Source organism: Ambystoma mexicanum, chromosome 10 (genome assembly GCF_040938575.1).
Source record: "Ambystoma mexicanum isolate Mex_15411 chromosome 10, UKY_AmexF1_1, whole genome shotgun sequence".
In the NCBI taxonomy this organism is placed as follows: domain Eukaryota; kingdom Metazoa; phylum Chordata; class Amphibia; order Caudata; family Ambystomatidae; genus Ambystoma; species Ambystoma mexicanum.
The window spans coordinates 1,458,777,622-1,458,803,988 of record NC_090932.1 but is presented as its reverse complement, the minus strand read 5'-3'; the positions used below and the strand labels follow the sequence as shown (position 1 = coordinate 1,458,803,988).

The following is a 26,367-nucleotide window of genomic DNA, read 5'->3' as shown; positions in this document are numbered from 1 at the left end:
CTTTTTTGGATTTGTAGGATTTCATGGATGATGGTGTTAAAAATCAAAGAGATATCAAAGAAGGCGTGTGCACTTGGTATTTGGGAGCACCAGGCTCTGCAGGGCAGTACTAGCTCGGTGGGGTCGTCCAGCCATACAAACTACATTGCTGTCGGAGATCAATTTACTATAAAATACTTGCCATCCCAAATACTAGAGGTGGGAGGACAGATCCTTATGTGACAAGGGTGTAACCATTTGGAACTTACTCCGACTTCATCAAAGACTTAAATGGACATTAATAAAGGTCTTAGTGAGCACTGAAAGTACACCTCCTTTGCAACACAGCTCACTGGTTTTAAATTCTACCACCATTGTATGGTCAGTTGTCTATGATTGAGACCACATTAACACCTCCATTATGCCTATACCTCCCCAATAAATCAGAAATCATCCTCTGCCCTTCAATGTCTGTCTCCACCTGGTGTACGGTCTATGAAAAGTTGATAACCTGCATCCATAAAGCACATCAAAGACAACAAATCCTAACTATATGTTTATTTGGCCCCAACTTTCAGCATGTTATATTTTGTAGCACTGTAGATCAGGCCTCAACATTTGCATTTGCCAGTAGCGAGTGATAATTAACAGTTGGAGCGTAAGAAATGGTACGTTGTGTGCATGTGGAGAATGGAGGGGACACCATTTATTTCTTCGGCTACTCGCTAGCAACTTTAAAATGTTTACCCGTGCAGTAGATAACAATAACAGGTGCCATTATCCATGACAGCGGTACAGCTACCAAACTCGGAAGGAAGAAAGTCTTGGCCGTCTGTGCTTGGATTAAGGGTGTAACGAAATCGCTAACTGGCCATAGTTGGGAAGACGGTCAAAGATTTGGCTGTGGTTGAACAATTTCTCGTTTTCCTAGTTGAAGCCGAGGACATGCACTTCTAGGGCTTGCAGGCAAAATCTCCTGCTTCTAGGAGCAGAAAAGATGTGATAACAATGAGTACAGGCCGCATTACAGAGACCCAGTTAACATTGACAGCAACAAGGGGGCAGGAAGAAGTGGGTAGAGCCCTTCCTGTGAGGAGCATAGAGAACCTTAAGGACGTCTAAGCCCACAATGGGTGTTCATAGAGACAGTCCAGTGCCTGAGGGGCAAACAGTATAGAATACTCTGCCATGCTTTATTAACCTCCTGGAGACCCTAATTCAAGGCCTCATGGGTATTATGAAATATTAAGGCAATTATAATAGTGTGTTTACGGTTACAGGATTTCAAATTCAAAAGTTCCATATCCTGCACATTGTCACTCTAATTGCATAGGCCCCTTCAAGGACAGAAAGCCAAGTGCACGCATCAGAATTATGCAAGTGCCCCACAAAACTGCAGCAGGTGGACGACCTACACAAATAGCCCCTCCCCCTTTAAAGCTGAAATAAATGATTGCTTTGACCTTACTCGTCAATGTAGCCTGACCTGCAGCATAGTTGGAAGGTGGCTATACAGGGAGTTTCACTCGGCGTCCACCCAGGTGCCCGGAGGCTCGCCCGGGCAAAGATAAGCTTTGAGACCGGAGCACTCCCAACCCCCCCCCCCTTCTCCCTCATTAACGCATCCTGCTGTGGTCTTAACACGTGTTCATTCGGTTTGTTATGCTCCATTTACAGATGTCCCATCAGTCACCTGCTGTCCAGCAGGTAGAAACTTATGGGAGATCTTCTTAAGGGCAACTCCCACTTAAACTCAGATTGTTAACACTTGTGCGTCTCCAAATTGTAAAGCTACAATCGGACCAAAGCCAGCAGTTGGCTGGTTCATTTGTGAAATAAAAGGAAAGTAAATTACTGTTAGAAAAATGTATTAAACTATCTGCAGGTTGGAAAACAAAAATAAAGGGGGCTAAAAGTTACAAGCTACTAGCCAGGAAAAAAAATAAAAATAAAAAATTCCCTTACCCCATCAATTATCCACATCTACATGGCACACCGGTTCTTACTTGCAAAGAGTCAATTAACACCGGCTAACGGTGTTTGCAATTTTTGAGGCCTGCAATTAAAAAATAAATTCACCAGCCGCCACGAGAGCTAAATCGCAAGAGCATAGCATCGGCAGGGCATTGCAAGTTTGACATGGGAGAAGAAGGAGCTCTGGGTCGGCATATTTTGGGGAAATTAGTGTAAATAAAAGTGCTGTTGGGTGACCAGTCTGCAGTAGTTTTCAAACGCACTCGCTTTATTAGCCTACAAAACGTTCCTGCTCAGCAATTACTTTTCAAGAAAACGAAAGAATCCAAGGTGAAAGATGACCCACATCGCTAGTTGGGAAAGATCTTCATAATGACGCCCCCCAAAGATCCGGACAATGATATGCCCATGGCAGTAGTTTAATCACTGGTAGATCAGGACCTGCTTTAGTTTAGCCCTGGGCATAGATAGCAGGAGCATATAAAAGGCCCTTTTGGGAAAGTCAACCATTATTACAGGTGTAGGACACTGCAACGTATTCCCTTTACAAACATTCCCTGAATATTTGCCGTCTCTGCATATCATTATCATCAGGGGTTGTTACTACCCATAATGATGCTAGTTATTGTATTGACCCAGGAGGAAGGAACACTTGGTCAGCCCTACCAAGAATCAAACCTGTGACCAAGAGATCTCAAACACCCAGATCTATGGAGCAGATGCTCAACCCACCGAGATAGGTTTCCATCGTTGTCTTACATGTAAAGGTTTCTGATCAACTGCTCAATTGTATGTGGAAGCAGTGCTCCAGGTAAGATTTTGAAGTGGGAGTATTTTACTGCCCATTTTGTAAAGGTGAAAGTAAAATTATGTTTTAGAGAGTAAAAAAGTAAGTCCAAATCCCAATGGGAGCATTTCATAAGCAAATAAAAATATGTTTGGACTGGAAAACCGAAATGTTTTTGTAATCATTATTTCTTTCCACCTAGTTATTCAGGCATATTAAAAGATACAGGTTTACTACTTAACGATCGGGCAGCAATAATAGTCGTTTCTTCGGGTGGCACTGCATGCAGTACTAAGCCAAACATGTCCATGGACCTGTGTGGGTGAAAGAGAGGGAACAAGGGATTTTTGGTGGGAGTTTTTTTACTACCTATTTTTATATTTTTGGAAGTATTTGACAATTTGTAGGCAGTAAAAGCGGGCGATAAGACACGTTATGTGTGTGGAAGTATGTGTATTTTACGGCCAGGCTTGGCTCCTTCAAACTTGTTACCCGTAATAAATCAGTGGCGTTCATGGATTTTAACATCTAAGCACTTGCTTCCTTTCCTACATAAGAACGTGTACTGTGGAGGATGAGCGGGACACGTTTCAATCTACATATCTTGCTTGGTGTATTGTGTTGTAATCATTTTGAAGACCTACTCTATCTGCTTTGCTATTTTGCCCATCTGACTGAACTCGTGGTTTGATGCTTTTTAAGTCAAGTTTATCTTTGAGGTCAACTATGCAGACAGCAATGTACGATGGCGTAAAACTAAAAGCCGAGACAAAGTCAGCTGCCTAACGGTCAACTATGAAGCCAGGAAACTTTGAAGTGGGGGATCTGGGATTTGAACCCAACATCTCACTCCCAAACCCCCAATTTATTCCCCCAGCCTCAAAAGCTCAGGGTTCTTTTGGACAGCGACCTCAAGCGCCAGCAACTCACTTCAACAGCAGCTAGACAAACGCTTAGTGTCTTAAACATCTGGAAAAGCCATCGGATTCACTGATCCACCAAAGCCTTGATTTCTACCCTAGCTCTCAGTACTCTCGGCTACACTTCGGTCTGCTTCTGGGCATTCACTCTACTCCTTCATTTCTCTAAACAAAGTATGCAACTTTGCTGCGGGTCTTCTTCCACTGCATCCATGCACACACGATCACTCGTATTCCTCATCTTTAGATCGATTCATGGATTCCCCCCACACTCCCAAATGGCTAACTCCATATACCTTACCCTTCTGCTCCCCTCCCACATAACCATTCCTCACTTAATGAGATTTCCTTTACTTCACAAGTTTCCAAGATCTCTCCCCTCCTTTATCCCCTCCTGCCCAGACCCCTACTCTTTCTGGGCCAATAACAGATCCATCACTCACCCTCCACCGGTTCGCTTTTCTACTCAATTGCAAAAATCACTAGGCACACTGACACTGCGTGTAGTTGAACTGGTACCCTGCAGCTACGATGTAATTCGGGAAAGCCGATTCCTGCAGTGACTCACTGCGAGTCCGCTTGCAGCAGTGGAAGGGAAGAAATCCAGGAGTAGCATGTTGAGCAGGCAGAACATGGCTTGCATACAGTGAGGGGCATGATGACACAGCAACCCAGACACATGAAGGATCAGAGATGGATGCCGATCGTGTTCCAGAAGGAAAAGTAAGCAGTATTAAAGGAGGCATGGAGGGACAGGCAGAGAATGTTTAATGAACAGCTTTGTCAGACAAAAGGTGTTAATTAAGAGGAAATATGGCTGTAAATCAAACAGAAGGGAGACACGTTCCCCTTACCCTAAGAGGAGGCGTTTGGTCAAATCATACCACCCTTATTGTTCCCTCTGTGGCACTAGGAAATCTAGCCCTGACACAAGGGGTAGGGAGTCTCATGATAAGAGCAAAGGGAGAAATAGAAGAGGTCCCAGTCTCCTCCGCTCCCTAAAAAAAAAAAACAGAGGATTCCCAAGAGCCCAGAATCATCCCGGATCAAGAGGTAAAACTCAGCCATCCACTTCAGGATCTATGTCAATTCTATAGAATTCCTGACAATCAGTAGTTGAGAAGGCAGACAGCTGTGCCAGCGAGGGCTGTTGGAAGGCATTCCTGAAGACCTGGAGGACATGGATACCAGACCCATGGTTGATAAAGAGCATGCAGGTGTGAAACGCTATAGAGTTCTAGATACCTCCTCCTGATGACCGGTGCAATCCACATTTAGGTTCCGAAGCACAGAGTCAAACACTCAGCTCTGTGGGCGAGGATTCAGGATCTTCGTTAAAAGTCATCAGTGGCTCCAGTGTAATGGAAGAACTCGGACAGGGATTTTATTCACCAGTTTTCCTGCTACCGAATGGTCAGGTGGTTTTTGCTTGGTTCGTAATTTGAAGGCATTGGACCACTGGATTCCATATCTCTGCTTCACGATAGACGTTTCCAAAAGATTTGCCTCCGTAGCAGCAGGGTCTGATGCTCACAGCTCTGGATTGTCAAGATGCGTAATATCATCTGCTAGTAGTACTTCGTCACCAGAATTATCTCTGATTCGATATCTGGAGGATGCATTTCCAAAATGGGTCCTCCTGTTAGGCTGAAAATGGCACCCAGGATCCTCACAAAATTGGTGGCTACAGTCATGGCTTGGTTGCACCATGAGCATATGAGGATTCACCCCTACCTTGACGACTGGATGATTCTAGGATCTTCACTCGAAATGTCGAGGACACATACCATTAGAGTTTGGGAGCTGATTTCCCACCCGAGGTTTTGATCAATCAGAAGAAATCTTAGTTGGATCTGGTAAAGAAGATGTAGGGATGATGTTACTTCTGATGGAGAGAGCAGAAACTCTGATGCTCAGTTTACACCAGTTGCTGCCAGGACTGCAAATGAAATTGGTTCAGGATATAGAGGCTTGTGGCTGCAAGCTTATTTTTTTGTTTCAGGGGTTTAAGAAAGGGATAGCAGAAGCATCCCTTGAAGTCCAGTGGCCCGCTATTTTTGCAGTGTCCTATATTAGAAGGTGGGAGGGGGGGGATTAAGAAGCTGTATGGTGCTGGCCCCCTTACTTGAGGGTTCTTCCCGGGATCTTGATTTTTAGGCCAGGCCCGAGTTTCTTCCCAAAATATGTTCATCTTTTCATTCAGATCAAGATCTAGTCCTCACTGCCTGTGAGGAGAGGAATTGGACTACTTAGATGTCAATCAGACTGTCCTTATTTATCCACACTGCACAACGTCCTTTCTGCCCTGTGGCAATCTTCGTCTCTCTTGGGGGTAACAAGAAAGGGTGTAAATCCACCATCGCTACTCTTAGTTGCAGGCTCAGGCGTATTAGAACTGAAGCACATGAATTGGCGAGGATCCTCTTCCTCCGATTGCCCGGCACAGATCGAACACGGGAGTGACAGCTTCATGAGCGGAATTGATCAATTAGTGGTATTTGTAGGGCCAATACTTGGGCATGTCGCTCATCATTTTTGAAGCACTGTAAGGTGCAGATTCCAGGCTCAGAGGATCTGGTGATAGCTTCAGTTACACCACAATCCATGAGAACTTAATTTAGGGATTTTCCTGCATGGCTTGTAATAAAGGTGTTGCATTTGGACACGGGTGTAATGTCACTTTTGTGGATGGCTCGACTCGGTCTCTCCTGTGTCTGGCATATGTCCTCATTTAGTGAGGAAGGTGAAGAGGGAGGGGAGCAGAGGGTAACATCCAGATTACTTAGGGTAATCCACATTACATCATCAACCATCCCTCGCCACCTTGCTCACATCCCAGACTTCCTACCCTGAAGGAGGTGGCGTTGTCAGAGACAGGTGCCTGGGTGATGAGATGAGAGTGAGGGATCATCCACAGTTATTGGCACAGGAAAAGGAGGAGCCAGGGCAGAATCAGGAGCAGAAGAGATCTTTGAATAAGAGGCTTATATCATGAGCTAAAGGAGACCTCTTTCAGTGAGTAAGGTGACGGTGGATGGTAGCTGACGTAATGTGGATTACCAAAAGCAATGTGAGATCGCCACCACTCCTAACACTCGCTCAAGCAGTACTCAGCCCATCTGCCCCTACTCCACCCTGCACTGCTACTTCTCACTCCTGTCGCTGTGCCACTGGGCTCTCGATCCACAGGAATCAAAAATAGCACCTATACAGGGCTTCACGAGACAGCCCTTGATCCTGGATTGGCATACTCCTGTCTTCCAGCATCAGTACACCCATCATCCCCAGGTTTAGCTACCACTGTATATCCTTGTGAATAATTTGTATTACTATAATAAGTCAGCAGTTGACCTCTTCTTTAGGGTAAATATTCTTTGCGCCATTGTTCATCCTTCCAAAAGGGATCTCCCTGCATCACTACTTTGTACCGTTACTAATGTTAAGCATCTTTTCATTTGCATGCTCGGTTCTGTATGTTGGTTTATTTATTTAGTAGAAGCACCCTTTCCCTGATCTAAAAGGAAAGGAAAAAAAATGGTAACATTACGTGATCCTGGCCAAACCATATTACATCACTGTACTTTATTTCCCTTAGCCACCACAATTGTGATCCTGTAGGAACGATTCTTTTAAGTGCACACCACACAAAAGACTCACTAATGCATGGTTTTGTCAACTGCAAAGGTCAATGGAGCACTTTCAGAAGCAGCATGCAGAATTCTGGTAAGATGTAAATCCTGCAAATGTAAAGCAGTTCAGTGGAAGGCGTGAAGGCACAACAATCAGATAAGATAAACCTATTGTTATATTTAAAAGTACACAACGTGCCAGTTCACAACTCAATGCACTCTGCTTTTTAGTTGGGTACATGGTACACAATATTCCTTGGTGAGAGAAATGTTTGAATTTGCGCACACACACAACCACCACAAAGTTAGGTGACCGAGTTACCTCCTTAAACTGGACAGCAGGCCTGGCAACTAGTAGGAGGACGCTTACCATACTTGCCAACCCTACAGATTTAGGCAGTAGGCTACTGCTTTTTAAGCAGTCCTACCCACATCAGGCTCCTCAGCGGTTCTGTGACCACAGCGAAGTCAATGACGCAAGGCAGGGTGTTTGTGATACCATGAAATTCTGAAGGAAAGGTCATATGGCACAGTTTCGGGGTACTTTATACAGTATTCTACCAGAGAGTGTTTGTGAATGTTCCAGACTCTTGGGAGCAGAAACCACTTGAGTAGGCTAGCATACCCTGTCACTATAAAGGGCAAACAAGCGGACTATTGATTATTGTGACGTCAGAGCAAGACTGGTATATCACTTTCGCTGTGACCCGATTATGCTAACATACACTGTCAATCTCCCCCACCCCCCTGTAGATTTGAACCACCGCATATAACCCCCACCCCACACACGCACTTGCAAGTCAGGCATGCATGAAAAAGGTAACACGAGCAGCACAAATTACTTTCTAAAAAGAAAGGCAAGTGTTTAAACACATTTAGAAAATAGACCTAGAAGCGTACTCGTGTAAGTAAGTCTAAACTGTGGCCATGTTGCGGATAGTATATATCATCCCGCACCCCTCCAAACATATCAACGAAGGAGCCCTTTGTTTACGGAGGGCAAAGACATGCCACATGAATGTAAATGCGTGTCAGAGGCGCTGCCCGGGCTCAGCCCCTCTGCGCCGCACTGGCCGCGCTCTGTGATTTGCCATGGCTGGGGCTGGGGCAGTGAAACCTGAGCGGGGAGAGGGACGCACACTATTTATCTCCAGCCTGCAGGAGCTCGCAGCCACCAGCCCGGCTCTCCCTCCAGCTACGGGGATAGCTGAGGGCACAGCGAGAGGACGTCTGGGTGTCTCACTCGCCTCCCTTCCCCCTTGCTCCCTCACCTGTCTCCCCGGAGTTCCCTCTCCTCCTTCCGCTCATTCCTCGCCGGACAGGTCACAGGCTCCCCGGGCGAAGAAAGCAGCCTGCCTGCCCGTGGAAGGGATCCTCCTCCCGGCGTAGTGGGAATGGCCTGCTCCTCAAGGCCACTCAGCCCGCCTCCGCGAGTTAACCCCCTCTGCGCTGTCAAGGCTACGCGGCAACATGAGTTACCCTGTTAGCAAAGGTCGAGGGGGTCGATGTTGGTGGAAATAGAGTTCCTTATTATATTCTGGAAAAGATAAGTTAGTACAAGTCAAACGTGTGATGTAAAAGTGCGGGAAATTGTCAAACCAACAAAGAAAGACAGTAAAAGTCCCCTTGAAGGGGGAATGAAACAGGAGGTAAACAGTTCATGGCCACATATCGCACGTGACTCCTTAAGCCATTCCCGGGTTTTCTGCCAACAGCGCTCATCATTTACTTTTTCTATTGTAAGAAAATGGTAGTGAGTAGTAGCTGGTTGTATGGCTATTAAATTTAAATGCATCTGGGTGCATTTCTTAAAGGCGCATATAATACAAGGCACATTAGTTAGAGTTACAAGGGCACATTTCTTACAGTTACGTATGTTACAAGGGCATATTTCTACAGTTACTTATGATGCAAGGTGCAATGCGTGCGGTTAAATCTGATACGTTTGTTACAGACAGTTTATTACAGATAAGGTGTGATGGATCACGGGTCAGGGGTTACACAGTTGCCAACCGGTAGTATAAACATGTGATTCTTAGACTTGCTTTTGCAAGAGAAGCAAGGTTTTAGAGTTTTTTCTAAATAGATGGAAGGAAGGTTCTGCTCTCAAGGTAGGTGGTAGGGTGTTCCACAATTTAGTGGCCAACACGGGGAAGCTGCTGCCTCCTGTTTTCTGGATCTTAAACTTAAAAAGTTGTCAGCCAGCTAGCTAGGCGCCAAGTTAGCAAGGCACTTACGTGTGAGTGATAGAGTTTTGTACTCTATCCTTTCGTTGACAGAGAGCCTCTGGCTGTTCCGTCTTATGTCAGAAATATGTTAAGATCTTGGAAGGTTCAGAGCTGGTTTTATGGCATTGTTTTGGATAACTTGCAAATTGTTAAGGTTGCATTGACTCGTGCCTAAATAAAGTGCATTACAGTAATCGATTTTGGAGAGGACTAATGCTCTGGCTATGGAGGTGCAGGTAGATGTGGAAAGGAATGGTCTACATGCGTTGATAAGCTTGCAAGTGTAGGCAGTGAAGGAGGCTATTGCGTTGATTTGTCTGGTCAAGGTAAGTGAGGCGTGTAGGTAGACACCTAGCATTTTGACATCCTTGGTTACCATTATATTACTGCCATCAATGTTGAAGGAAGAGTATTGTTTGTCGAGTTTTTTGAGTCTGAATTGGGAGCCTAATAGCAGTAACTATGTCTTGTCATTGAGGCAAAGTCCATGCTAGCCATCCAGGCTTGCATCATGAGGTAGATGTTGTTTAGGACTAGGGGTGTACCGAATAGTGAAATAACTATTTGGCCGAATACCGAATAGTTAGCAAAACTATTCGGCCGAAGCCAAATAGTGAGCCGAATAGTTGGTTTTTTAAATAAATTTTCCAGCACATAAGAAATACTGCTTCTTAAGACAGTAAAGAGCATGTGAATGCACGCATCATGGATGCGCACATTCAGCTGCCCTTTTCAACCACATTTCAGCATTTGCACAACCAAAAGAGGCCCTGGAAATAATTTTAAAATTGGCCCCATGTTACACATTTTCAGCAAGCCTAACCCTTTTCCTATCGTAAAATGTGGAATTACAGCAGAAAAGAGGGCCAGTGTGTCAGTTCATAATACAAACACACGCATGTAAGCATGATGTACCCTTCAGTGACTATGCTACACACAGAGACCTTGATGTAAATTCTGCACATATACGAAGAAACTGTACATGTGAAATGGGGGGGCGTGGGAGAACATCATGGGGCAACGGAGGGGATGGGGGCGAGGGAGAACATCATGGGACAATGGAGGGGGTGGGGAGACATGGCAGAACATCACGGGCAACGGAGGGGGTGGGGGGACATGGCAGAACATCGCGGGCAACGGAGGGGGTGGGGGGACATCATCGCGGGGCAATGGAGGGGTTGGGGAGACATGGCAGAACATCGCGGGCAACGGAGGGGGTGGGGGGACATGGCAAAACATCGCGGGCAATGGAGGGGGTGAGGGGACATGGGAGAACATCGTGGGCAATGGAGAGGGTGGGGGGACATGGCAGACCATCACGGGCAACGGAGGGGGTGGGGGGACATGGCAGAACATCGCGGGCAACGGAGGGGGTGGGGAGACATGGCAGAACATCGCGGGCAATGGAGGGGGTGGGGGGACATGGCAGAACATCACGGGCAACGGAGGGGGTGGGGGGACATGGCAGAACATCACTGGCAACGGAGGGGGTGGGGGAACATGGCAGAATATCGCGGGCAACGGAGCGGGTGGGGGGACATCATCGCGGGGCAATGGAGGGGGTAGGGGGACATGGCAGAACATCGCGGGCAATGGAGGGGGTGGGGGGACATCATCGCGGGGCAATGGAGGCGGTGGGGGGACATGGCAGAACATCTTTTCCCCACCTCGTCACTCTATATACCCACTGGTCATTTCATTCTGTTGCTGTTACCCACCCATTCACCCTCTTTGTGATCTTTTTTCCTGTTCCCATATTTCTCTCTCTCCCCCCAACACCCCCCCCCACCACCTACTCCCCAGCGGGTCGCTGCTTTCCCCATTCAGTGCCATTGCTGCCGCCTCAAGAGATGGGCGCTATGAATCAAAAAATTAAGGCGTTGCAAGAACACAAGGCTACTGGCACTCCCAGGAAAACAGATGATCGTAGGCAGAGAAAATGAAGCATAATATAGCTTCGCCGACCCTGCAACTGTAAAATGGCCTAGCAGCAGTTCACCTTTGATCCCGCATCTGGAGGGGAAGAATCGTAAACCTCAAGAGTGTCAGCAGTGGCAGCATAAAAATGCATTTACAGCCTTGCAGAACCTTAGGTGAAGCCGGCACAGCAGCAGTTACCCACCCTGGGACCGCATGATGAGGGGAAGCTTTTGAAATCTCACCTTTTATTGCGCCAATATGTCACCTCAGAGCGCTTGTGGCACTACAGTGATAATAAGAGCAGAAGGGGCGTAGGAAGTGGGAAACAAACTCGCAGTACACAGATGGAGGGAGGAGCGTGCATTTGAGTGCCATCACTGCTTGAAAAATACGTGTTATATAAGTGATCTGCATTTTCCTGATGGATACAACAGCACGCATTTGTACCAGTGACTAACAGGGCTGTTAAACAAAAATGGCAGGTTATGCCCTGCACCTGAAAAGCATACTCATTTAATTGCTGTGTCTGTTTAGGCTGAGCAGTACACACGCTGTGTATGTGGACAGGCAGCAGGGTGAAAAATGCACACGGTAAGAGGACACCACACCAAAAGCATCACGTTGTATCTCTTTATCTGTGGCCCCTCACGTTGGTAAAAATAACTATACAAAAAATATATACATGGACTTACATAAAACGTAATGTGCTGTGTGTAAACATACACACCACTAAATGCATGGCGCTTCAAGTGTGTCATGGCGCAATATGAAATGTTATGGGTGGATAGCTGTCAACTGCTGGGATGAGTCCCACTCTAGTGGAACGCTACTATTAGTAATGCTAGGTTGGGTGTGCCCACCCGTGTCTCTTTTCCGCCCAGTGTGCTGTGCCCTATATAAAACCTATACATCCCAGATCCTTCCCCCCACCACAATAGCTACTAAAAACGGAGAAAAAATACCCTGCAGAGAAAATGCCACATCTCACCACAGTTTAGTGCGAATTCCACAATGGCCTGCTATTAAGTCACAATAGGATGCAGCATCCAGAATAAAAACTAATCGCCAACAGGAAGCCATAAAGGAGAACAGCCTTCCAGGGTGTCATTTTTGTTTATGGCTGTGTTGGCAAAAGGCAGCCTCCAGGAACTAGCTCGCTGCATAGTGATTCTCCAGCTTTGAAATGCAAAATGTCTTTGTTTTCCGGACGTAACTTCTGCATTCAACTGAATAGATGCCAACAGAAGATCTGCTGGGCTTCACTACGCGGGGCCAGCCTGAAACCTAAGGCTCAAGCTGTTCTCCATATCAAAGACGGTGCTAATGGCACATTTTTACCCTTTGATTCAGCCACTGTGAGCGTGAACGGTGATGCAATGGCGTCACCTGCTGGCGAAAAATAGCTCACGCTTTATAATGAGGATATTTCAAGCTTGCAGAGCAGTGTGTAATAACTTCGGCTTCGAGTAAAATTCCAGGAGGCATTCGGCCGAATACCGAATAGCTGATTTCCGCTGGAATTCGGCCGAAGGTTTACTCGAAGCCGAAGTTCGGTACACCCCTATTTAGGACTTTAGCGTCTTTAGTGTAGTCCCCGGTGATAGGAATGAGTATTTGGGTGTCATCTGCATAATTTGTGTAGATGAAACCCAACTGGTCAAGGTCGTCAAACAGAGGTTTTGTGAACACGTTGTATAATGTTGGTGATACACAGGACCCCTGAGGGACTCCACATGTGACTGAGCTGGATCGGCAGAGACCGAGGGTGCAAAGACCCTCATGGATCTATTATTTACAAAGGATTGAATCCAGGCATTTGCTTTGTCGGAGGAGTGAGCTGCTAATGAGAGGTGGTTGCGAAGGACTTTGTGCTTAACCAAGTCAAATGCAGCCGAAAGGTCTAATAATATTAAGAGGGTGAGTTTGCCATCATCTTTTAGGTTGTCCATTTGGGTCTTGGGGTCAATCAAGGCCGTTTCCGTGCAGTGTTTTGGTCGGAAGCCTGATTGCCGGAGGCTCAGGAGATTGTGCTTTTCTAGATGGTTCTGGATCTGCAGGTAGGCTGCTCTATCACGGAATTTTAAGAGAAATGGCACAGTTGTAATGGGCCTGAAGTTAGTGGGAATGTTTGGGTCTAATGTGGTTTTTTCAGTAGGGGAAGAACCCACATGTCTTTCAAATTAGTTGGGACTATGCTTGATTCAAAGGATGCGTAAATTAGAGTTGTGATAAATGGTGCCAGATGCTTAGCTGCATCCTTAATGATGGTGCCGTGCAGGTTTCTCCCTGGCATCTTGATGGTTTCAGCTTTGAGATTATGTCCTCAACCTCTTTGATGGGGAGAGGTGAGAAGTTGAACATTTCAATAGTGTTGGGTTGTTTACTTGGTGGTAGGGGTTGCACTGTGTCGGGTGGGAGACTGAGTTTTTCAGTCTCTATTTTAGTTTGTAACATTGATATTTTGTTGAGTAAGGCCTTCTGGATGTTAGTGCACCTTGTGGTGTCTTTAATACATGTGTCTGGTAAAGGGGAGGGGGATACTAGCTCTCTCAGAATATTAAAGAGCTCTTTCATTCTATATTTAGCTTTGATAATTTGATCATTGTAGGTGTTTTTTTTGTTTGTTTGGAGTGATCTTGGCTTCCTTTGTAAGTCTGGAGCGGGCTGACATCACAACACTGGCGACAAGTGCGGGATATAACTTTGCATCCCAATGAGAAGCGTGAGCAGGAGATGTCATCACATACGCAGGCAGCACACTTCACTAAGCCGCTGCACATCGCGTGTGCCTGCATCCCAAAATGGCAGCACCGTTAGAAAGCAACCCATGTGGATTGCCCGCCATCAAAGGCAATCCGGCAAGTATATCACCTAAAACAAATGCTAGTGAAGGTGCAGGTGAACTCACATTCACACCGGATCAACCAGCCCAACGGGCCACCACCAACCCTCTGGTGCTGCTACCCCAGCCAGGCTGGTGGCCAGGGTTAGCCCCACACTCTAGCGCAGGGTTAGATTGGGACTGGGTCTCTCATGCCTCCATTTGACCCTTACATCGATCCCTCATCGGTAGGCCCAAGATCGACTATCTGGCTACAGAAATTCAAAGTAATGATGGACTGCAAGGACATCATCACTCCCAGGAGGATGAAGTCCCACCTTCTACTCAACATGGGAGATGATGTCCTCCACACTGTCAACTCACTCGCCAACACAGGCACTGCAGATGATTAAGCAAAGGAGGCACTGGCCAACCATTTCTACAGCAAAACCCAGATTACGAAATATTCAATTACTGCATGACAGTAAAAGCTGAAATGGATGCCTACCACACCCGCCTTTGCCACCAGGTGCTCTACTACACATTCAACAGCTGTCACAAGTCTCTCCCCTTCTCACCTGCTTTTGTTGTTCGCTTGCAACCTTCTGTGATGTCTTCTTTCTCACGGTCCGGGATTTGTACAAACCCGAACGCTGGTCCTCGGATTCCAGCGTGAGGTTCGCTATCCAACTTCCGGGAGCATTCAAAAGTCCAGGGTGGATACTAGGAAGGAATGAAGTTGCACTCGGAGGCACGGAACGCCGTGACCCGAGCGCAGAAGAAATTCAGGAAGATCAGAGGTAAGGTCGAGGAATGGGAGGAAAGACAGGGTTTCAAGGAACCGGGAACCAGGGATCAAAAGAGAGCCCCGAACGAACTCCGGCAACACACGTCCGACTACAGCAAGCGGTAGCGTTGAGACGCGCAGAGCGGCGTGGGCGTGTCTGTTTTGTAGAGCATGCAGTATGGAGCGTAGAGACTGGCCAGGAGCATTCCGTTTCAAGCGGCCATGTTGGAAGGATCACTGTATTCAATCCCCTGTTTTGGGTCAGGGACCAGGAGGTCCAGAAGGGACGCAGACGATGGTTCATGACAGTATGCCTCCTCTGAAACCCAGCTACTCCGGGCTTGCCGGATGAATAAAATGGAATCTTCGAACCAGCCTGGGGGCATTCATGTTTGACATGGGTTCCCAGGTGCACTCACTGGGAGGGTATCCCTTCCATTCGACCAAATATTGTAGTTGACCATGTCGGTACCTAGAGTCACAGATTCTGGAAACCTCATATTCGAGTTGGTCATTTACAATCACTGGGGTAGATTTTGGAGCTGTTCGAGATGACTGAAGATATGGTTTTAACAGTGAGGTGTGGAAGACTGGATGGATCCTCTTCCAGGATTCTGGTAGTCGGAGTCAAAAGGGCACTGGATTGATGATTTCTTGTATAGAAAAGGGTCCGTAATACCTGGGAGCCAATTTATTTGGGCGCAGATGTTGAGGAAGGAGCTTCGAGGACAACTAGACTTTATCGCCTAGTGAGTAGGAAGGTCCAGGTCTTCTTTTGGAGTCAGCATAATGTTTAACGTCTCTTCTGGCCCTTTCTAAGTGTTCCTTTGCTTTTTTGTGTATGGTAATAAGGGTTTCAATTCAGGAATCTACCGCAGGAACTGGGGTAGGGTGTGGGAGAACGGAGGGTAGAACTGAAGGATGAAATCCTTGACTACAGAAGAAGGGACTGGTTTTGATAGCTGAATGATCCGAATTGTTATAAGCGAATTCGGCCACAGGTATTAAGAGTGACCAATCATCTTGGACCTTGGTAGCGAAGCAACAAAGGTATTGTTCTAGAGTTTGGTTTACACGTTCAGTAGCTCAATTGGTCTGTGGGTGATAGCCTGAAGACAAGGCACGTTGGATTCCCAGTATACAACATAATTGCTTCCAGAACTGGGATATGTACTGGGGTCCTCGGTCAGAAATGATCTTGGAGGGTAGCCCATGAAGCCGGAATATGTGTTCTAGGAAGATTCTGGCAAGGTCAGATGAGGATGGCAGTATGTATAAAGGTATAAAATGTGCCATATGAGTAAACAAATCAATAGTAACCATGATAGTTGTGTAGCCCCTGGAGGATGGTAGTTCCACGATAAAACCTGTGGCGATGATTTCCCAGGGTCTTGTTGGTATTGCTGGTTGGAGCAGGAGGCCTGCTGGTTTCTTATTATCATGTTTGTTCTGATTGCAGACTGCACATATCTGGATATGGATCCTGATATTATCCTTCATCTTCGGCCAACAAAACTGTCTTTGTATTAGATGGAGGGTGTTGGTAATGCCACAGTGTCCCGAATGAAGGGTATCATGACATAGGCTTGTGATCTTTTGTCTCAGTCCAGGAGTGGGAATGACCAACCGATTGTCCTTGAATAGATACCCCTCCTTTGTTTTGAGATTCCATTTATTGTTTCTCTTAAACTCCTTCCAGGTTTTAGAGGATTGAGTTTGACTTCGAATGTTCTCCAGGAGGGTAAGTGCTTGGGCAACAAATATTGTGTGGGGAAACATCTTTGGGAAGGTCCGATCTTCAAGGGTTTCGTAATCTGGACATCTGGATAAAGCATCAGCTATAATGTTATGTGTTCCAGGGACATGATGGATTTGAAACTGGTATTGAGCAAAAAAGAAGGCCCAACGGGCATGACGACTGTTTCTACATTCTAGAGATTGTAGGACTTGAAGATTCCGATGGTCCGTGCAAACTTGTACTGGGTGTTTAGCTCCCAGGAGGAGATGACACCAGTCAGTGAAGGCTTGACGGATGGCTAGTAGTTCCTTTTCCAAAACGGAGTAATGGGTTTCACTGGGAGTCAAGGTACGAGAAAGATAGGCAATGGGGTGTTCTAACTTGTCATCCAACTCTTGCTTCAGGACTGCCCAAATGGTGTAGTTGGAAGCATCAGTCTCAACAAGAAAAGGTCGATCAAAGTCAGGTTGAGCTAGGATGGGAGCTTGTGTGAACTCTGACTTCAGCCGTTGGAACGCCGTATCTTGGGCTGAGGTCCACAGGAAGGGGGTGTCCTTCTTTAACAATGTAACGATAGGATGCACAATCTCTGAAAAGGTTGGTATAAATTTCCTATAGAAGTTAGCAAGCCCCAGGAAGGATTGAATCTGTTTCACAGTAGTTGGAACGGGCCAGGACAAAATGGAGTCTACCTTCGAGGAGTCCAATCCAATTCCCTTTGGTCTGAGAACGAATCCGAGATAGTGAACAGTTGATATATGGAAAAGGCACTTCTCAGGCTTGGCCAGGAGCTTATGTTCATGTAGACGTTTTAAGACTGCCGTCACGTGCTCTTCATGTTTAGATGATCCTTGGAGTATATCAGTATATCGTCCAGATATACGATGACGAAGATGAACAGCATATCAGAGAACACTCGGTCCATAAAACGTTGGAATATCGCTGGGGCATTAGCAAGTCCAAAGGGCATAACCAGGTATTCAAAATAGCCCAAGGGGGTTCTAAAGGCTGTTTTCCATTCGTCACCTTCCTTTATACGAATAAGATGGTAGGCACCCCTTAGGTCTAATTTTGTGAAGATCAATGCACCTCTGACTGCTTCCAAGATATCCGAGATGAGGGGCAAGGGGTTGCGGTCCTTGAGAGTGCACTGATTAAGGCCACGATAGTCTAGACATGGTCTGAGTTCCTTGGTGTCTTTCTTGGGAACAAAGAAAAATGAAGCACCCGCTGGGGATTTAGATGTTCGTATGGTGCCATTTTCCAGGTTAGTATCCAGGTATTCCCGGAGGGCCCTTTTTTCAGGTTCGATAAAATAAACATCCTGCTGAAAGGAATCGCTGCCAAAGGTTCAGTATCAATGGCGCAATACTCGGGTCTGTGAGGAGGGAGAGCTTGAACTATAGCGGTCAAAAATACATCAGAAAAGGCTTGGTAGGCCCTGGGAATCCGGATGATGTCAGAGACGGTGACTGGATTTTGCTGACCCTCTTGCGAGTCTTCAGAAGACTTCGGTAAGGAATCTAGGGATAAGCAGTGAGACATACAGTGTTCAGATACGAAGAATAGGGAGCCTGCTGCCCATTTGATGTAGGGGTTATGCCTTTGTAACCAGGGCATTCCTAGAACCATCGGATAATGGGCTGATTTTATAATGTCAAATTTGATCCTCTCTCGATGGTGGTTTATAGAGAGTAGAATCTCTTTAGTCTGAAGGTTTATGGGTCCTGAAGATAGAGGCCTCCCATCAATAGCCTCTACAGGTTGTCATGATCCATCGATCACGCCCCTTCTGGTCTTCCTGGTCCCTGGCACGTCGGGGGTTACTCGCTGTAGCACACCCAACATGGCCGTATACACGGAACCATGTTCGAACGCCCGGAACAAGTTTACAGTGCCCAGGAACGTCTACTCGACTTTAATCAGGGTACCCAGGACTTGCTCGCGTATGTCACACGCTTCAAACAGCTGGCTAAGGAAGCGGATTGGTCCTCTGAAGCTTGTTTTACTTTATTTCGAAGAGGGCTAAACGAAGAGATCAAGGACAAACTAGCCACAGTAGCACGACCGGGTTCCTTTCAAGCCCTAATGGATTTCGCTCTACAGATTGACTTTCGCATTCAGGAGAGAAAGGCAGAAAAGAAGAAAACCAAGTTACCACTAGTCAGGTTCAGATGTTCCCTTCACCCCTTCCGAGTCACTCCAATCCCCTTCCTCCTCACCTGTGAGTTCTGAATGTAAGGTTCCTCCGAACCGCTTCTTCCACAGCTCTTCTTTCTTCTTTCCTTTTTTTTGTGGAAGGGATCTGCCCAAAAGGGAAGCCACCCTGACCCCAAAATAGAAGGTCCGGGGGGGCCCCTCCTCCGGTTCAGACCAGAGGGGAAAAAGCTGTTGGCATAAAAAACCCCTTTGTAATGGTCTCTGGTGGTCTTCACACTTGATATAGCAGAAGGTAAGTTCAGAATTACAGGGATGAGATGCCGGCAGGAAAATGGCATGCAGTAAGGAGTGGAGTGGAGGAGCCTAGAGAGGAACCCGGGGGCAAGCCCCAAAGACAGAGCGCGAAACACTGTATCTAAGACAGAGAGGGAAAACAGGAGGAAAGGGAAGGGAAAAGGGAATAAGATCCCTGCAAAACCTGGTGGGAGCCCACGCGTCCCAGGAGAGAGGGGGCAAAAAGATAGACAGGAGGAAGGGCGCCAGCAGCAGGGAAGAGAAGCCGGAGCCGAGAAAAGGCACAGGGCAGGACGCAGAGGGAGAAAACTTACGAGCGCTCCAACCCGAAAGCCTGACGCGAGTGGGTTACAACGCACAGACTTCCGGGTTGGAGCGGCTAAAAACGGTCCTCCCTGGCGACCGGCCAAAAAGACTAGACCGCCGCTGAGCGTTGCATGGAGACGTGGCGGGATGGCTAATGGCCGCTCCAACGCCATCGGCTCCATGCACGCCAGTCACGGCGGTGTGTGACAGTATGCTCCCCTCCACGGCCCACACCCCAGGTTTACCCGGATGGAGTCGATGAAACCGCCGAGTCAACCTGGGTGCATGTACATAAGACTCAGGTTCCCAAGAGTCCTCAGAATGGGGATACCCCTTCCAGGCCACCAAATACTCAAGCCGCCCTCTCTGATACCTGGAATCCAGAATACTCGAAACTTCATACTCCTCGGGAGAGACTGTTGGGCTACAGGTATGGTTAGTTTCCGTTTGTAAGGAGTATCAGGATCAACCGGTCGGAGTAGGGAGGAGTGAAATACAGGATGAATCCGATGCATACTTCTGGGGAGTTGTAATCTAAAGGCCACCGGATTTATTTGTTTGGCAATCTTAAAGGGACCCAGAAATCGGGGAGTAAGTTTGGTCGGGTGAACCTATCGAGGTAGATATTTGGTGGACAGCCATACTCGGTCACCCACCTTCCAATCGGGACAAGGAAGGCGAGATCGGTCAGAATGCTCCTTATACCTACTGCTTGATTGACGTAAACTTTGCTGAGCAGACTTGTGTGCGGAGGTTATCTCAGCTAAATGGGATTCAAGCGTAGGTATATTGGAGAAGGATTTGAAACAAGGAAGCAATCCCCGTGGGTGTATTCCATAGGTGCAGAAAAAAGGACTGAGACCTGTAGCTGAGTGCTTGGAATTATTATATGTAAATTCCACAGTAGGTAGGAGGGCCACCCAATTATCTTGTACGCTATTAACATAACACCTAAGATATTGTTCAAGTGAGGCATTAAGCCGCTCCGTCTGACCATTAGTCTGCGGATGAAACCCCGAGGAAAGGGCACGTTCTATCCCCAAACGCTGACAGAGCGCAGCCCAAAATCGGGAGGTATATTGACTTCTCCGATCGCTGATAATCTTCTCAGGTACCCCATGTAATTTGAAGATGTCGCTTAGAAAAACTTCCTCCATAGCTGAAACAGATGGCACTCCTGGTAGTGGGGAGAAGTGAGCCAGTTTGGTAAAAGAATCTATAGTAACCATCAGACAGCTACAGCCCTGAGACGGAGGTAGATCTACAATAAAGTCTGTAGAAATATGGGACCACGGTTGAATAGGGGTCTCCGGTTGTTCGAGGAATCCATAAGGTTTGTGAGTTGGATTCTTATTCTTGGCACAGGTCAAACAAGTTCTACAATGTCTCTTGACATCTTGGGTAAGAGTGGGCCAAAAAAAAGAACGGGAGATAAGATCTAATGTACCCCTTATACCTCTATGACTTGCTGTCGCATGATCGTGACCCCAACATAGGATCTTAGATTGTAGGGTCTTAGTGGGGATGAACAACCTCTGACCAACCAGCAATAAACCATCAGACCATCGGACCTGGTGTTGTTGGTTCCGAGGTATCTGAGTCTCCGATTCGGGTGTAGTGACCATTCTGACCTCTTGGAGAAAGGCGGAAACCAAGCCCACAATACGGTTCCTAGGAAACATATACTCAGGTGTGGGTTCTGGCAGTACTTCGGGGACATCGCGCCTAGATAAGGCATCTGCCAAACTGTTTAAGGTTCCCGGTATGTAGGTAATGATGAAGTCGTACTGACTAAAAAAATTAGCCCAGCGTGCTTGTCGAGAATTTACGCATTCCATATTCCTGAGGATCTGTAGGTTTTTATGATCCGTGCGTAGGGTAAATGGATGCAAACCTCCTTATAGTAAGTGTTTCCATTCCTCGCAGGCAGCCTTCAATGCCAGTAATTCCTTCTCAATCACAGAATAATTCTTCTGACTGGTGGTGAGGGTCTTTGAGAGGTAAGCCACTGGATGTTCCTTCCCATCTCTGAATTGAAGAAGAACAGCTCCTAAGGCTCTAGCCGATGCGTCTGCTTCTACAATGAAAGGCTTGGTTTGGTCTGGCTGGCTCAAGACTGGAGCAGAACAGAACCTCTCTTTAAGCATTAGAAAGGCTTGGTCAGCTTGTTCTGTCCAGAGAAAGGGTTGTGACTCCTTCTTGAGAAGGGCGGTGGTGGGTAAAACTATTTGGGAGAACTGACCTATGAACTTCCTATAAAAGTTTGCCAACCCCAGGAAGCGCTGAACCTCCTTAAGGGAAGTAGGAGCTGGCCAGTCCAGGATGGCCGAAACCTTCCTTGGATCCATAGTGATGCCTTCGGAAGAAAGGATACACCACAAATATGGTACGGATGAAGCATTAAAGAGACATTTCTCAGGTTTGACCTTCAAGTGTTGAGTTTGAAGACGGTTAAGTACTGTCCTCAAGTGCTGGGTGTGTTCTTGTTGAGAGGATGAGAACACCAGGATGTCATCAAGGTAGACTATGGTATTCAAAAAGAGTAAATCCGAGAAGAGACGGTCCATGAAGCTCTGGAAAATGGCCGGTGCATTGACTAGTCCAAAGGGCATAACCCTATACTCAAACAGGCCGAAAGGAGTTCTAAACGCCGTCTTCCATTCATCCCCTTCTCTGATACGGAGGAGATGGTAGGCGTTCCGCAAATCCAATTTAGAGAAGACAGAGGCACCTTGTACGGCCTCAAGGATGTCGGAGATGAGCGGCATCGGGTAGCGATCCCGAATAGTGACCTTATTAAGGCCACGATAGTCAATACACGGTCTCAATTCCAAAGAATCCCGTTTGGGTATAAAAAATAACGAGGCTTCTGCAGGAGACCGTGAAGGTTGAATGAGCCCATTAGTCAGATGAGTGTCCAGATAGGCGCGAAGGGCCTTCTTCTCTGTCAAGGATAACGAAAACATGCGCCCAAAGGGTACCAGAGCTTCTGGTACCAGCTCTATGGCGCAGTCTTCCGGACGGTGTGGAGGCAGATCCAGGACAGGAGTTTCCTTGAACACTTCTTGGTATTCCGACAGTTCTGGAGGAATACGACACACAGCACAAACATTCTTATTTTCAGGAGTAATGATCTGCACGGTTTCAACCGGCGGTTGTGTGAGACAGTTCTGTCTACAAAAATCTGATTCGAAAGCCATAGTGTTGCGGGTCCAGTCTATGGTTGGATTATGTACCCTAAACCATGGAATTCCGAGAATAATCGGAAAATGAGCAGCTCTGATGGGATCGAATTGTATCAGTTTGGAATGTTGAAGGATGGTCGCTGTTAGAAACTCAGTAGACTGAGTAATAGGTCCGGAGGAGAGAGGGGTACCATCCACTCCTTCCACCTTCTGAGCATCTTCGCGTTGCAAGAAGGTGAGACCTTGTTGGTTGGCCCATACAGTGTCCATGAACACCCCAGCGGCCCGACAATCAAGCAGAGCCATGGTGGTAAGTTCTACGTGTCTTGTCTTCAACTGGATAGCTACTACCATGAGACGGGCATCCATTGCTGGGACTTGGGGCGAAACAGTCACAGTAACATAGGGACTAAGGGTTAGACCTCGGATGCTTTAGGTCCGAGGTCGATCGTTTCCCACCCGCCCAGGTGGTACATCTAGGCAGTTTCTGAGAAGATGGGCATTGGATCCGCAGTACATGCAGAGACCAGATTCTCTCCGTCGTCTTCTTTCCTCTGGTGTCAAAGGAGGCCGAGCTGTTCCAATCTGCATTGGTTCTTCCTTATGGCACAAGGATGGTATGGCAGGTAGAGAGGAGGTTCCAGAGGGATGGGTGACTGGGGTCTTATGCTTCCTCCTTTCAGCCTTTCGTTCTGAAAGACTAAGTTCTATCTGCAGAACGATCGACATGAGATCTGATAAGGTTGTGGGTCGAGCGATGCGAGCTGGCTCGTCCTTGAGTTCCTCCCTGAGGCCTCGGCGGAAGAGGGTATACTGGACCTGTTCCGGCCACCCTGCTTCCGTAGCTAATCGCTTGAAAGAGGAAATGTAGGAAAGCAGATCACTGGATCCCTGCTGCACTTCGAGTAGCTCTTCAGCCGCTACATGTGTGATGTCGGGCTGTTCAAAAGTCTGTTTCAGCAAAGACAGGGAGGCATCATGGTTCCGAAGAACTGGGTCATTGGATGTGACGAGAGGTGTAGCCCAAGCCATGGCATTTCCGGTCATATTAGACACCATAAATCCCACCTTTGTGTGGTCTGTGGAATAGGTCTGTGGGCGAAAGGCAAAATGGACTGAACATGCTTCCAAAAATTCCTTCAAGCGTTTAGGAGCCCCGTCAAACTTGCCCGAGGACAAGGCCATGGGAGGCAAATCCAACTCCCGAGCTTCTCGGTTAGCGACCAATTGCCTCAGGGTGGCATTCTCAGTCTTGACGTTCTGTAGTTCTACATTCATAGCCTGAACCGCGGCTACCAACTCTTGAAATTGCTTAGGAGTAGCCTATTGGTATCCTTTGGCGTTGCAAACTGTCAGGTTCAGATGTTCCCTTCACCCCTTCCGAGTCACTCCAATCCCCTTCCTCCTCACCTGTGAGTTCTGAATGTAAGGTTCCTCCGAACCGCTTCTTCCACAGCTCTTCTTTCTTCTTTCCTTTTTTTTGTGGAAGGGATCTGCCCCAAAGGGAAGCCACCCTGACCCCAAAATAGAAGGTCCGGGGGGGCCCCTCCTCCGGTTCAGACCAGAGGGGAAAAAGCCGTTGGCATAAAAAACCCCTTTGTAATGGTCTCCGGTGGTCTTCACACTTGATATAGCAGAAAGTAAGTTCAGAATTACAGGGATGAGATGCCGGCAGGAAAATGGCATGCAGTAAGGAGTGGAGTGGAGGAGCCTAGAGAGGAACCTGGGGGCAAGCCCCAAAGACAGACCGCGAAACACTGTATCTAAGACAGAGAGGGAAAACAGGAGGAAAGGGAAGGGAAAAGGGAATAAGATCCCTGCGAAACCTGGTGGGAGCCCACGAGTCCCAGGAGAGAGGAGGCAAAAAGATAGACAGGAGGAAGGGCGCCAGCAGCAGGGAAGAGAAGCCGGAGCCGAGAAAAGGTGCAGGGCAGGACACAGAGGGAGAAAACCTACGAGCGCTCCAACCCGAAAGCCTGACGCGAGTGGGTTGCAACGCACAGACTTCCAGGTTGGAGCGGCTAAAAACGGTCCTCCCCGGCGGCCGGCCAAAAAGACTAGACCGCCGCTGAGCGTTGCATGGAGACGTGGCGGAACGGCTAATGGGCGCTCCAACGCCATTGGCTCCATGCACGCCAGTCACGGCGGTGTGTGACACCACTCCAGAAAAACCCCATTGGAACCCCTTCGAGCTCAGAAGGCATTTCTACTCCAAGCAATGAGCCTGAACCTATGCAAATAGGGGCCTTCCGTGGACCCATTACACTACAAGAGAGGATGCGAAGGATTCATACTGGATTATTTATGTATTGTGCATCCGACAAACATTTAGTAAGAGAATGTCCGATTGCCCCCCCACGGCGCTAGGGGAAACGCCAGCTCCCGATCCTAAATGGAGCGCAGGTTCGGGAGAGAGATGTCTGCTCCACCTCTATTCCATCCTTGAACTCTCCTGGACAAAATTCCTTGGTAATTTTACAGGCCTTCTTGACAACATCCAAGAAAGAAATATATCCCATCCTGGCACTGGTCGACTGTGGAGCTATGGGGGTATTCATAGATCATGAATGGGTCTTAAAACACCATATTCCTTATGAATCCCGGACTATCATGCAACCTGTGGAAGCAATTGATGGAAGACCCCTTTCTTCCGGACCTATAACCCTGCAGACCAAGGAGATCGAGCTTGCTATAAATCAACATCGACAAAGGATAAGATTTGACATCATCCAGTCTGCCCATTACCCCATGGTTTTGGGAATGACCTGGCTTCAAAGACACAACCCCTATATCAATTGGGCAGCGGGATCCTTGTTCCTGGGTTCTGAGTTTTGTATGTCCCACTGCTTACATCCAGACCTTGATCCTACACCATCTAAGGAATTTCCTACAACTCATCAGAACACAGTCTCAGTTTCAAACATCATCCGGGTCCCGGAGGCTTACCAGGAATATTCCGATGTTTTCTCCTCTGCCATTGTTCAGGCCTTACCTCCCCACAGACCTGAAGATTGTGCAATTGAGGCAGAACCTTCCGCTCTGATTCCTTTTGGAAGGATGTTCATCCTATCAGAACCAGAAAAGAAAGCCCTTCGTGAATACCTGGATACTAATCTCGCAAATGGCACCATACGACCATCTAAATCTCCATCAGGGGCCTCCCTGTTCTTCGTTCCTAAAAAAGACACTAAAGAACTCAGACCGTGTCTGGATTACCGAGGTCTAAATCAATGTACTCTCAAGGACCGCTATCCGTTGCCCTTGATCTCAGACATCCTGGAGGCAGTAAGAGGCGCAGTTGTGTCCACCAAGCTGGATCTCAGGGGCACCTATCATTTGATATCAGAGCAGGTGACGAGTGGAAGACAGCCTTTGGAACACCCTTTAGGCATTTTGAATACTTGGTCATGCCCTTTGGACTTGCTAATGCCCCAGCGGTGTTCCAACGTTTCATGGATCGAGTGTTCTCGGACATGCTGTTCCTTTTTATGATTGTCTATCTGGATGATATTCTAATATTTTCGAAGGACCCTCTCAAGCATGAAGAACATGTGAAAGCAGTTTTACAACGCTTACGCGAAAATAAACTCCTGGCGAAGCTCGAGAAATGCATCTTCCATACTTCTACTGTTCACTACC

The 26,367-nt window shown here is 47.3% G+C and overlaps 1 protein-coding gene across 1 annotated transcript in view; it reads right to left on the bottom strand.

Annotated features, from left to right (window-relative positions):
• The window catches only part of PHETA1 (PH domain containing endocytic trafficking adaptor 1), a 103,850-nt gene extending 95,094 nt beyond the window's left edge, over nt 1–8,756 (bottom strand). Inside the window, exon 1 of the mRNA XM_069619529.1 lies at nt 8,561–8,756. The gene's annotated coding sequence lies outside the window, so the exon portion shown is untranslated. The remainder of the gene's footprint in view (nt 1–8,560) is intronic.
• Nucleotides 8,757–26,367: the final 17,611 nt, after the last annotated feature.